Here is a 14,716-nt window from a genome sequence, read left to right as displayed (position 1 = left end):
ATATTCTGCAAAGAGATTTTTTTTGATATCTTAAAATGTTCTTTGTAATTCAGATCAGAGAACACTAAATGTGAATAGTTTTGTTACCTCTGATTTTACAGCGAGTTTCAGAACAGGTATCTCTGATGGCTATACTGAAACTGATCCCCTTCCCATTAGCCAAATTCCTCGTCAGCACTGGCTTTATCCATTGGATCTCCACGATATTTAAGAATGCAAGCACAAGCCTTACGGAGGTGGTTAATGAGCTAACAGAGAACCAGGATCTCAGAGCAGTCTTTTGTTACATGTTCACTGGTAAGAGGAAGTTTTTACTTTCTTCATTACTCTTCTCTCCTACCTTAACAAGTAAAATCTCATTTAAAGCCCACACATTATTATCACATTAACAATGAATGTCTTTCAGATGCTAATTCAGTGACGATCTGTATATTTCAATATTCCTCTTTTGTTTAATCACCATTGATGTTTTTATCTGGGGTCATCAAAGAACATCAGTGATTACAGCACCATTTCATTTGGATTTGATAGCACAGACGCTGTCAGAAATGGCCAAATTGCCCAAATATTTTGTGTCATCTCAGCTTCCTGCTTACAATAAAAACAAAAAACTGCGGGATGCTGGAAATTCAAAACAAAAACAGAATTACCTGGAAAAACTCAGCAGGTCTGGCAGCATCGGCGGAGAAGAAAAGAGTTGACGTTTCGAGTCCTCATGACCCTTTAACAGAACTGAGTGAATCTAAGGAGAGGGGTGAAATATAAGCTGGTTTAAGATGGGGTTTGGGGGGGTGGGTGGGTGGGGGGTTGGGTGGGGTAAGGGAAGTGGGAGGGGGGTGGTGTGGTTGTAGGGACAAGCAAGCAGTGATAGGAGCAGATAATCAAAAGATGTCACGGACAAAAGAACAAAAGAACACAGAGGCGTTGAAGGTGGTGATATTATCTAAATGAATGTGCTAATTAAGAATGGATGGTAGGGCACTCAAGGTACAGCTCTAGTGGGGATGGGGTGGAAAAGCTAGCAGGGCATAAAGGATTTAAAAATAATGGAAATAAGTGGGAAAAGAAAAATCTATATAAATTATTGGAAAAAACAAAAGGAAGGGGGAAGAAACAGAAAGGGGGTGGGGATGGAGGAGGGAGTTCAAGATCTAAAGTTGTTAAATTCAATATTTAGTCCAGAAGGCTGTAAAGTGCCTAGTCAGAATATGAGGTGCTGTTCCTCCAATTTGCATTGGGCTTCGCTGTGAAGGAACAACACCTCATCTTCCGACTAGGCACTTTACAGCCTTCAGGACTGAATATTGAATTCAACAACTTTAGATCTTGAACTCCCTCCTCCATCCCCACCCCCTTTCTGTTTCTTCCCCCTTCCTTTTGTTTTTTCCAATAATTTATATAGATTTTTCTTTTCCCAACTATTTCCATTATTTTTAAAACTTTTATGCCCTGCTAGCCTTTCCAACCCACCCCCACTACAGCTGTACCTTGAGTACCCTATCATTCATTCTTAATTAGCACATTCGTTTAGATAATATCACCACCTTCAATGCCTCTGTGTTCTTTTGTTCTTTTGTCTGTGACATCTTTTGATTATCTGCTCCTATCATTGCTTGCTTGTCCCTACAACCACACCATCCCCCCCACTTCTCTCCCCACATCACCCCCGCCCCCCCACTCCCCACCTTAAACCAGCTTATATTTCACCCCTCTCCTTAGGTTCACTCAGTTCTGTTGAAGGGTCATGAGGACTCGAAACATCAACTCTTTTCTTCTCCGCCAATGCTGCCAGACCTGCTGAGTTTTTCCAGGTAATTCTGTTTTTGTCCTGCTTATGATGCTTGATTTGTATATGATTAACACAAGGAGTTCAACACCATCCACTTGATCACCAGCCCATTCACCACCTTAAACATCCATTCCCACCACCATTGTGCACCTTACTTGCCAAGTGTACTATCTAGAGGGGGCACTGCAGCATTTGGCCAAAACTTCTATAATCAGCATTTATTGTCTATCGCCTGATGCTCTTGGGAAGGTAACAGGGAGCTGCCTTCTTGAATCACTGCAGTCCATGTGCTTAAGGCACTCCCACCATGCAGTTCAGTAGGAAGTTCCAGAATTTTTCCCTAGCAATAGTGAAGCAACAATTATACGTTTGCAAATCAAAATAGTGTGTGACTTGCAAGAGAAATTGCAGCTGGTGGATACACTGCATGTATCCTTCTAGACAGTCGCAGGTTTGAGGGCTTCGGTTGAAGGAACACAGGAGTTATTTCAGTGAATCTTGTAGTTGGTACCCACTACAGCCATGTCTCACCAACGTTAATTATGTTGGATGGGTTGCCGATCAAGCGGACATGCTTTTTCCTGGATGGTGTTGAACTTCTTGAGTGCTGTTGGAGCGGCACTCATCCAGACAGGTAGAGAGTATTCCATCACGCCCCTGACCTGTGCCTTGTAGATGATGGACAGGTTCTGGGGAGTCAGGAGGTGAGTCACAGGATTCCCAGCCTCTGACCTGCTCTTGCAGCCATAGGGGAGGATTTTCCCTTGTCGGGCGGGCTCAGCGTAGGGCGGGCTGGAGCAGTTGGGAAGCCGACCGCCGCCCACGATCAGGGCCAGATTTCACGCTGGCGGGTCAATTAAGGCCCACCGAGTGTGAAACGCAAGCGGCAGCACTCAACGCTGCCTGTGCAGAGGAGGGGGGTTGGAGGAGGGTGAGTGCGAACTTCGCACATGCATGCGGGTGCACCCTTGAAAATCCTCCTGAGGCACAGAACTGCCTCAGGGAGATGAACATTTTTAAAAATAAAAAATAACAATTTTAACAATGTTATAAAACGTGTCCCCTCATGTGATTCTGTCACATGAGCGAGGACATGTAATTAATTAAATTTTAAAATCTTGATTTAATTTTTATTTGCTGTTGGAAAGTTCATCCCACCTGCGGATGAGGTTTCCTAAACCTTTTCGCCTGCCCGCCCAGCGTAAGGTTGGAGGTGCAGTGAAAAATTTCTCTCAATTAACTTTTTAATGGCCTTAATAGGCCTTTTAATTGTCGGCAGGCGCGCTGCCAACTCCAGCGCGCGCCCGTCAACCGAAATATTGCGCAAGTGCGCGATGACGTCGGGATGCTTACCTGACATCATCCCGCATCATTTTACACTCGGTCGGGTCAGGTAAGCACCCACCCACCAAGCTAAAAATTCTCCCCATGGTATTTATGTGGCTGGTCCAGTTCAGTTTCTGGTCAATGATAACCCTCAGGAAGTTGATGCTGGGGAATTTGATGGTGGTAATCCCACTGAATTTTAAGAGGAGATGGTTAGATTCTCTCTTTTTGAAGATGGTCATTACAGCGCACTTATGAGGCACAAATGTTCACCAAAATGAAACTTTGAACAATTTAACACATTCATGCATGGTAATCATTATGGAGTATTGTTCACAGGAACATGGAAATGATTGCTTGAGTGTACAGGTTATAAATTTATGTTATAAAGTATAGCTTTCTTATATATCGTGATTGATGTGAAAAGACAAATACAGTGTATTTGAAAATAAAAAAAAACTGTTTGGCTTATTAGGTGTTGCTCCCAAAGATACAAGCTTTGTTATGAATGCGCTACTAATACATCACTATAAACGTGGAGCACGGTACCCCGAAGGAGGGGCCAGTGAGATCACCTTCCATATTGTCCCTGTCATCCAGAGGGCAGGAGGGTCTGTACTTGTGCGTGCTCCTGTTCAACAGATATTGATAAACAAAGATGGGGAAGCTTTTGGTGAGTTTCAGTTCACAATGCTTTTCTTTGGTATATCCTCAGTTCCTTTCCTCTGCTTTTCCTCAGCCAGAAAGTAAGGACGATATCGTTTTCAACAATCAGTCAGTGCTATTGTTTGGACAACCCACCTTCAGGCCTGTTAGAACAGCTTTCCACAGGAGTTTCTTCCATGCCCTAAATCAGGTTTTATTTCAACTTTCGATGGCCCGGCTCAAATGAACAACTTTTCACCTTAACACGAGCTGGATCTGAATGTCAATCAAGACAGGACTTCAAACTCTGGCTTCCTATTTGAAGGTCTATTTCTGACCATCCTAAATACCTGAAATGTCCCCTGCTTATTCTGATTTAAGTAGAAACTTATAACATGAAATACTTTATCAGAGAGCAAATAAGGAATTATAAGGCAGATTGTAATGTATTCAGGGCTGATTATAATATACACAACAAGGCAGGAGGTTTTCAACCTTGCAAGAAGCCACTTGAGAGGAGAAGGTTAATTAACACAGTAAACATTATGGAAAAGATAAAACTGGAAAATTATTTTCAGTTAAATTGAGAATGAGGTAAGAGGACAGATTCAAAATAGTAAAAGAAAGATGTGTGCTATCAAAAATTTCTTCTTCGGTGGATTAGTGTTCAGCAAGTAAAAAAATAAAGAGCTGTTTACAGTTACATAAGTATTTACATCAATGTAGCACCATCAAATGCAAATCAACTGTGAGATGGAAACCTCAACCAACCCACCTATCCTGGCTCCCAGTCCTGAGCAACATTGCACCCCCTCCCCACCAACCCCTCCCCCCCCTCCCCCCCCCCCCATACATCAGGAGGGTAATTGAAACAGGCAAGTTACTGGAGAAGGTCTACTCCAACCCAAGCCTGCCATTATTCAATGACCTCCTCTACTCAGCAGCAGTACTCTTCCCCTCACACCTCCCCATATGGCTAAACCTGCCATACTGAGAAGTGACAGCTGACAACCTACGGCAGGAGAAAATATCAACCCGAAACCGCTCTCTCATTGTAGACCCCTGTGCTCATCCACCTGGCTTTTATCTCCCACGGTGACAGGCCAAGGCCTCTGTGCAGCCACCCAACATCAGTAGGTCACTGAGACCATTCAGGCTGCAGCTGTAATGATGCACGTTGTCACCGAGCGTCCGCTGACTATATGTGAATGCAGGCTTAAAGAACTCCATTGAGCCACTTTTTTTTTATTCGGTCATGGGATTTGGGCATCACTGGCTGGATCAGCATTTATTGTCCCTCCCCCTTGTTCAGAGGGCATTTAAGCGTCAACCACATTGCTATGGGTCTGGAGACCAGGTAAGGACAGCAGATTTCCTTCCCTAGAGGACATTAGTGAACTAGATGGGTTTTTACAACAATCGACAGTGGTCGTCATTAGACTTTTAATTCCAGATTTTTAATTAAATTCAAATTCCACCATCTACTGTGCGTGGTGGGATTCGAACCCAGGTCCCCTGGGTTACCAGTTTAGTGACAATGCCACTATGCAACTGCCTCCCCAGTCAATTGGTTGGCTCTGTGACTGTGCACATGCTAAATAAATAAATTAATCAATCAACAAACCGATACAGAGTTGTCCTGTATCTCCCAGCCAATCGGAGGCACTCAAAGCTCCAATGTTAAATGCACAGAGTCAGTTCAGTGTGTTTACAATGTGGACTGGGCTGCTTAACACCTGCTCCAGTTTGTCATGCCTTTCTCTTTCAAATTGAAATTTTTTTCATGCAGTAGAGGATAATACTGGTGTGTGTCTGCACCATCCTGCAGAGGCTATAATGACACCCAAGTTGGAAATCATAGATCATATGCAGAACACTGTGGGCTGGATTTTAAATTCCCACCCACCCTTGGGTGGGTTTCCAGATGAGGGGGCCGAAAAGTTGGGCGTGAAGTCATGGGCATCACTTAAGGGCCTCCTCCCACCACTGCTGGCACTTTATCTGCAGTGGGGGAGGCCCACCCCAAGTGTGGAGCTCGACAGGTTTTACTGGTTGGGCTGGTGGAAGGGGGTGCCTCTTTTATGGGCACTCCTCCCCGTGCCCATCAGAGAGAGACCCCACCCCCAAGGTCTTCCCATTCCCACATTTCCCTTATCCCCTGCCCTATCCACCATAGCCACCAACCTGCGCTTCTTGACAAGGCCTACGAGCCCAGCCCTGGCAAGACCCCAGGCTTACCTTAAAGTCCAGATCCACCACAGCATGCCTTCTTGGAGCCTTACTACAGTCGGAGAAATGGCCACCACTCTCGGTGGCGCTGCTGGGATTAGAGAGCTGTCGGCCATTTGATTAGCTGGCAGCTCTTGGAGGCAGGACTTCCTCCCCAGGTAGAAGCAGAAGACCCACCTCAAGCCAATTAGTGACCCCTTGGTTGCCAAATGGCTGAAGGGCGAGCCAACAAAGCCAGGGTGGGCTCATCCCCAACTTTTATGCTGGAGTTGGTGGGGGGGGGGGGCGCCACAACCCCAACTCCCCCCAGTAAAATCCAGCCCCCATGCTTCTGTCTTCTGAATTAGCCTCTGGTGAGCTTAAAGGAGATTGGAGTCACCTGGCCTTAGATAATGATGGGGAAGTGGTGCACAGAAATTATTTTACTAACCAAAACCTAAGGTAAATATGATGCAGTTGGACTACAATGGCTCCAAACGTCACACCAGGTAAGGAAGATATAGTGGAAAAAAATTTGTTTCCTCACTCCTATTAAGACCCACAATAATTTCCTGTTAAGACTTCCTTCACAGCCTATGTCAGCAGACTCACATTAACATCAGTCCAGGACTGACTTTCATAATGTTAGAAGATTAGATATATTTTCTTAAAACACCCACATGATTGGACTCCCAGGGCAGGATTTTCCCTGCAAGCTTCAGAGCCCCAATATCAGGGTCAAATTGGAGTCAGGGTTCCGCATTGTGTGGGAAACAGTCACCCGGCAGTAATTTTGCCTGAGTTGGCCAATCAGTGGCCAGAAGGCAGGTTCGCCATCCAATTAAGGATGGCAGGCAGCCTCTCGAAGTTGAAGGGCCAATGGAGGCTCTCCTGCACTGAAGAGGCAGGCTGCACCTCAAAATGGAAATGCCCTCCCTCCAACCTTTCTAACTTTAAAATAAAAATGCTCTTAACAGAGGGGCCACGATTGTGGAGACGAAATCCCTTTACAGGGTGGCCTGAGGCTGGAGCTGAAGCCAAGCAGGCGGGGAGGACATCAAAGCCTGCCTGGAGCGCTAGTCCCCACCTCAACTGGTCTGCTGCTGGCAGGCCTCCTCCTTGCAGCTGATCTGTTCCCCAGCACCTGTGAGGGCCTGGAGGCCAAATGGAAAATTTCATTCAGCCTCTCTCAATGAGCCAAAATAGGCCTTTACAGGGCCTTAATTGCCTACCTAGTGCTTGCAGGAAATTGGCCCCTGGATGAGATGTTACCAGCAAACTGGTACGTCGGTTGACCACGCAAAACTCCACACCCACCAACCTTCACCTTCAATCCAATTAGGGCCTAAAAATTCAGGCCCTGTTAAACTCATGGTCCCAGTTTACGTAATGATTGTAGTGATTCATCCTTACACAATTTAAGTCTTAATGCATCCTTTATTCCGACCGATATTGTCAACAACCTGACTAATTTAGTTCAGGCATTTTGAGTGAAAGAAGATTGGAAATTGCAATTCTCAGATTGTTCACCTCCAAGCCTAAACATTTAATTTTTGGGAAAATAAGACAAACTCAACATATTTGTTTTAATCATTTTTATTAGGTTAATTTGCTGCACTTGAAACTACTTCACTATAAACATTTAATTTTCTCTTTGTAGGAGTGACTGTAAATAAAGGACAGGAAGAAGTATATATATATTTATATATATATATATGCCCCTTCAGTGATCTCTGATGCTGGAATATTCAACACTTATGAACATCTTTTACCAAAAGAAATTCAAGCCCAACCTGGTAAGAAGATAATTCACTTTATCAGATGGACAACAGGTCTTATTGGCACCAATTTCAGGAGTGTTCTGCATGTGCACCATTAATATATTGTAATTTCCTGCACACAGGACTGATCTTTATTGGTTATGTATTGCTGGTAATAAATAGAAGCATGGTCCTGTGTTTCAATGTCATTTGTAAACCATCAAGTGATTTTATTGGGAAAGAGCTTTGTTTCTATTACTGAAAACATCGAGACAGATTACGATGCCTTGGTTACTTAAATTTTAATGGTCGTGGGAGGGCGATGGCGTAGTTGCACAGTAATCCAGAAACCCAGGGTAATCCTCTGAGGACCTGTGTTCGAATCCCACCACGGCAGATGGTGGAATTTAAATTCAATAAAAATCTGGAATTAAAAGCCTAATTATGACCATGGAACCATTCTCGATCGTTTTAAAAATAGATCCATCTGGTTCACCAATGCCCTTTAGGGAAGGAAATCTGTCTTACCCAGTCTGACCTACATGTGACTATAGAGCCATAGCAATGTGGTTGACTCTTAAATGCCCTTTGAACTAGGGCAACTAGGGATGGGTAATAAATGCTGGCCTGGCCAGTGATGCCCACATCCCATGAACAGATAGAAGAAAAAATAGGCCACATTTCTCACATCCACTACATAAAAATACAGAGTGTGTATGGTTTGCCTTGCAGCGGCACACAGCAGTTATAATGCTAATCAGTATTTCTTTCCCATGCAGCCATTCAATCCCAGCTTGACATGGTCCAGCATGGCATGGGATCATTCCTTGTCTTTGTTGGTCTCAAAGGTACAACAGAAGACTTAGGATTGAAGGCAACCAATTATTGGATTTATCAAAGCAACAACCTGGATGAGCTGTAAGTCATTGCAACGCTTAACTGAATCTCAATATCAGCAACTGAATGATGCACAAGGTGAGGGGCACCAGTGATGGCGAATGGAATATATTTCTACCTACAGAACCCAGCATATAAATTGAAGCCTCAAAAAATCCTTTCAAAAATGGGGGTCGAATTATTCCCTGAATATAAAACGTGAACCATCGGTATTGGTGTATGTGGTTGCCATATTGAAATGTGAAAAAAAATAACACCAGTAATTGAAATTTTAAAAGTGGCACGTCTTTTGAATAAATCAATTCTACAAGCATCCCGTTAACCACAATCAAAATGGTTTAAAAGCTGTCAAATTCATTATCATTGGTATTCAATGCAAAGCATTCATCAAGTTTATTCTGAGTCACCTTGGCTATGGCATCATCATAAGGATCCCACTCTGGATCAGATTTGGTACTTTCAGTTTCAGAATCATCCCTCCACAACAAATCACCTTCCTATCCATCCACTGAATTGGATATTCTGCATTTTTTGAACAATCTGACTACAGCATGTGCACTAATAGCATTGCCTGATTTGATGACAAACCTACAGAAAACATCAAATTACCCAGTACTCATATTTCCATTCTTTGTGAAGATTTTCGCTCCATCAACCATCCACCCATTCCATTTGGCATGAACATGACCCTTGAATGGTTTGTTGAGACACACATGCAAAGGTTGAACTATGAGCATAAGAGCATAAGAAATAGGAACAGGAGTAGGCTATTCAACCCTTCAAGCCTGCTCCTCCATTCAATGAGATCATGGCTTATCTTTTATTTCAACACCATTTCCCTGCACTATCTCCATATCCCTTTATGTTTGAGATTGAGATCAATAGATTTCTATATATTAAAAACATACTGAACAACTGAGATTCCACTGCCCTCTGAGGCTGAAAATTCCAAAGATTTACCATCCTCTGAGTGAAGAAATTCCTCCTCATCTCAGCACTAAATGGCCTAGCCCTTATGCGGAGACTGTGTCCACTGGTGCTAGACACACCCCCATCCAGGGGAAACATCCTCCCTGCACCTGTAAGGATTTTGTATATTTGAATGGAATCAGTCCATTGAATCTTTCGTCATGGGACAAACTATATACCCCAGGAATTAGATTGATGAACCTATGTTGCTATACTCCCTCTATGGCAAGAATATCTTTCCTTGGGTAAGGGGACCAAAACTGCACTCAGTAATCCTGGTGCAGTGAAACTTTAGGTGGATGTTAGACCCTTTGTCATAACTGCGCTTTGGTTGTTATTTCTTCACAGGCGCCTCTTGATCTCATTAGTTATATGGATCTGAACATGTCCCACACTAATAAGCTGCATGCTTTGCGTAGGCCACCAGGACGCTTATTCCACAACTTCACTCCATTAGTCTCATCCATCCAACCTTTGTTCTGAACATGCACAAAAACTCTTGCAGGGGACTTGATTTTCGGCATGGTTCTACATTTGAAAATTACCACAGGCTTTAATTTTGTTCCGTAGGCAATGCAGGCTAGTACCACCATGAATCTTGTCTTCTCACATCCTGTGGTTTTCACGAGAACTGTTTTCAAACCTTTCCACTCAGTAGCTCAGATGATGGGTATATTGAAAGTCATAAGCGTTTCCTCCATGTTGCCAATGTGACATAATGGGTACTTGTGTTTTTGCTCCTGTCTGATGGTGAATTGCTGGAATCTGGTCATTTTGGCATTGAGGTCTCTTGGTAGTCTATAAGTGATCCAGGTCTGCTGTCGCAACACTAGACATTTTCATTCCGTGAAGCAGCTACAGTAACCAGCTCTAATCTTTGCTGGACTCAGGGTTCAGTTTGGCCCCTTAAGTGCGTATATACGCATTGCATTTCTGGTGACGATGTAACTATTCTGAACTATTCAAGGACCTACTCCGATACATGCTTCTCATGATCAGGTCAGGCTGATCCCTATTCTCATGGTGCATTTGGTCTTGGGCATCTTCTTCAGGGTGGATTCCTTCTTCTTCCATTCTCACAACAGTTTTTCACGAACATTGAATTCCCTTACTACAGCACTGTTATTTGACAAATTAGCATATGTTATGACCTTTAACATGAAACCAGTTTTGTACTTCATCCTTTTTGCTGGAGGACCCATTTCTGTTTGTTGTTCTGCATGGACATGTCTTAAGCTCCCATGCATCTTCTTGGCAACACTTGCCTCCTTGATCCCAGGCACTGACTTATAAGGTGAGTAAAATATGCATTTCTGAGGTACAAACTTGAAGCCCACTCCTCATGCAAGAATAGTACGTCCTATCAGAAAAGTGGGGTCTAGTTCTACACTGAGAATAGGCCTAAACATGATTTTTGGCACCAAATAAATGGGGTCATCTTTTGCACCAGGTCGACTTATATGCAATGATCTATGGTATTTGCACCCAATGTAGACATCAAAATGCCCAGTTCAGTTAAAGCATGGCTTAAACAGAAAAGGTTATTCTACTATAGCCCCAACTCCAGAATAGTACTCATCACTTTCAGGTTCAGTTTCAAGATCCATGCAAGGCAACCTTGAAGAATTTTGGAATAAACTGTTAATTGACTGTTCAAATCTGAGCAGTTCTATGTGCATGTGATGCACACCCTAGCAAACTGGTTAAGACTTGCACTAACTCCATTCAGTCACAATCTTTACAATCCTAGGAGACAGGAGACATCCATCCCATTAGCTTCTCTTGAACCCAATTTCAAGTGTGAAAGGATTCTTCAAATCGTTTGCATCAAGTTATGTTTTGCTTCAATCCATTACAATATTTGTGTTGCCGGCTTGGTTCGGCTTGCTTTCTTCCATTTATTGGCGTTTCATGATTTAAACAGACTGTTTCTTTTTTTTTGTTCCACACTAACCTTCTTTAGGGTCCTGCTTCAATTGTATTATTTTTCACCATTTTTTTTCTAGATATGCCAAGTTAAGCACTTATTATTAATTCACCTCTTCATTGTTATTTGTCAGTTGCAAAGATGATAAATAGGTTCTAAGATAAAAGTTTTTAATCAATGGAACACAACACAAAAACTTTCCATCAGCTGCAGCCAAATCAATTAACAGTTAATTAACAATTGGACATTTACCTCGTAGCTTCTTTGCAATTAGGCTAAAGTAATATAAATTGATGATAAAATTAATACCTGTTTCTTATCAGTAACGTGGTGCCAGTGAAATGGGGAGAAAATGTACACTTGTGTCCGACTTGCTCCTGTCAGCATTGATAATAAGTGAACAGCCTTTCAGAATATCACAAATATTCTAAAAATTATACTTCTAAAAACTGGGAAAGGAATTTAGGGGATGAGTGCCTGAGGAGAATAGCAGCTGCAAGTGTTTTCTACAGCTGTGTGCTTTATTTCAGAATGAACTACACAATTTCTGCAACCAGAGAGGAATTTATGGAAGCTATTCCAATGTTATTTGTTACCTTTCCATCGGCCAAGGATTTCACCTGGAAAGAGCGATACCCAGGTAACAACAGACATCCTTTCACTCAGAACGCCAAAACTATTATGTAGTGTGCCAATTTATTATTGGATAGATTCAGATTTGTGTTGTAGATCTTTTCATGGCACAATATTTTTACAGTTATGAAAGATTAAGTTTTGATTTCCCATTTTCTGTCCCTTTCTCCTTCCTGCATGGGACTTCCGTTGGGGTACGGTACCACTGATGCTGCATTGATGTTTTTTTCCCTGCATTAGGCTTCATAAAAAGCTCAATCTAGACCTCAAAGTTAGTGGGCTGTAGTTGGTTAATTATCAGAGCAAAACGCCACTGGCTAAGTGGTTTAATTAACAAAAGATCTAAATAGTATACTGTGTTCTACAGCTGCTTGCCTGCCTGCTGTACCAATATTGCTACAGGCTGTAGTTGCTCTTTGCGATCTCACTCAAGTGACTATTATTTGCATCTAAGCCTACACAAATGGGTGTCATCAACCTATTTGACAGTGGAGCGTATCACAGTTGAGCTTACCCATATCCACAAAAGCAGTAGATATTGCCAGATAGCCATCAAGAACAGGATATTTCTCTGGTTCAGCATCTCTGAGGCTAACTCTAGAACATAAGAACGTAAGAAATAAGAGCAGGAGCAGGCCATTCGGCACCTCAAGCCTTCCCCTGCCATTCAATAAGATCATGGCTGATCTGCCCCAGGCCTCAACTCCTCTTTCATGCAAGCTCCTCATAGCCCTCAACTCCCTGATATTGCAAAACTCTATCTACCTTCTCTTAAAATACTTTCAGTGATCCCTTGGCACCCTGGCTGGTATCAGCTAGTTTAACACAAGTCTGGAACTCAAACCTGGAAGCTAATGATCTATATGGCTCAGTTACACAATTACTTCACCAAGTCCACATAACTGTATTGCTTTTTAGGCATCTTTTTTCAAAAGTAGAGTGCTGTCTGTGAATGGGACATATGCAGTGCTTCTAGGCTTGACAAGACCCAACCTGCTCAATCTTTCCTCATAAGATAACCCCTTCATCCCAGGAATCAGCTGAGTGAACCTTCTCTGAACTACTTCTAATGCTATTATAGGAGACCAAAACTGTACACAGTACTCCAGATGTGGTCTTACTAATGCCCTGTACAACTATAGCATAACTTCCCTAATTTTATACTTGACTCCCCTTGCAATATATGCCAACATTCCATTTGCCTTCCTAATCACTTGCTGCACCTGCATACCAACTTTTTGTGATTCATATACCATGATACCCAAATCCCTCTGTACCGTAGGGTTTTGCATTCTCTCGCCATTAAAATGACATACTGCTTTTCTATTTTTCCTGCCAAAGTGGACAAGTTCACATTTTCCCACATTATACTCCACCTATCAATTTTTTGTCCACTCACTTCATCGATCTAACTCCCTGTGTAGGCTCTTTATGTCCTCTTGACAACTTATTTTCCTAACTATCTTTGCATCATGATCAACTTAACTACCATACCTTCAACCCCTTCATACTAGCCATTGATATAAATTGTACATAGTTGAGGCCCCAGCACTGAACCCTGTGGCACTCCACTAGCAACAGCTTGCCAACTGGAAAATGAACCACAGAAACCCAAAGGACCCTTCCCAGGCCACACACAAGTCAACCCCTTTCAATTACCATGCATGCCTGGCTGCTCAAAAAAATTTAAAAGGGACATATACCTAAAGAAATGGTCCATGCACTCAAAGGAAAATTGAGGAGCTGTTGATTATCACTCATAATAAGGCTTCTAAAGTGTAGATTTGGTCTCATGATTGAAATTCTAACAGACATTTTTAATATTAATAAGCCTCTGTGTAATTTTCTCATAGTTATGACATAACAACGCATACCATGTTCTGGGAGCAGAAAGTTATTGGCTGCAACTGCCCTCGCGGTCTTTAGTTTGGAGAGATATTCTGCTTGTCACAATAGGAACTCTCATTTGATCTTAATCTTAATTAAGGTGGCTTTAGTCAAAATTCAGTCTACAGTTATCAGTAAACATTAGTTAGATTCACTGTGACCAAACAAAGCTAATTAATGCTTGCACTGATTCAAGTTAAAAGTAATTGCAAGAGAAAGGGAAATAGAGGTACAGATTGATAAAAGGCATGTTCAGGACTGATATCAGGAAACATTTCTTCACACATAGTGATTACAACCCAGAAATGTCTTGCAGAGAGGATAAGAGAGTCTCAATCCCTGGAGTCATTCAAGGTGCAGATGATTGAAGGGGGTTTCTATGGAAGGATGAGCAAGATGGATTGAATGGTGTCACTCATCTGCGTTTATCTTTGTATATTAAGACCACAAGTTATGAAGGATAGGCTCGAGTCTACACTTTTAAAGGTGAAGGATTGTCTCAGCAACATAGGTGAAAACATTAAAATACTGCCAGTGATTGAAAGGCAATTGTTGGAATGGTGAAGCACTTCAGAACTTCATTTAATATCACCTGATTAGTTGAAGACAATCTGAAAAGGGGAAGAATAAAAGTTGGAGAAAAGGTCGCAATAACATTTAAAAAAGATTGGACTG

General features: G+C 42.4%; 1 pseudogene; it reads left to right on the top strand.

Annotated features, from left to right (window-relative positions):
* The window catches only part of LOC121268950, a 53,760-nt pseudogene that overhangs the window by 29,362 nt on the left and 9,682 nt on the right, over positions 1 to 14,716 (top strand).

This window comes from Carcharodon carcharias, chromosome 23 (genome assembly GCF_017639515.1).
Source record: "Carcharodon carcharias isolate sCarCar2 chromosome 23, sCarCar2.pri, whole genome shotgun sequence".
Taxonomy (NCBI): domain Eukaryota; kingdom Metazoa; phylum Chordata; class Chondrichthyes; order Lamniformes; family Lamnidae; genus Carcharodon; species Carcharodon carcharias.
This window is presented reverse-complemented; position numbering and strand designations above follow the sequence as displayed.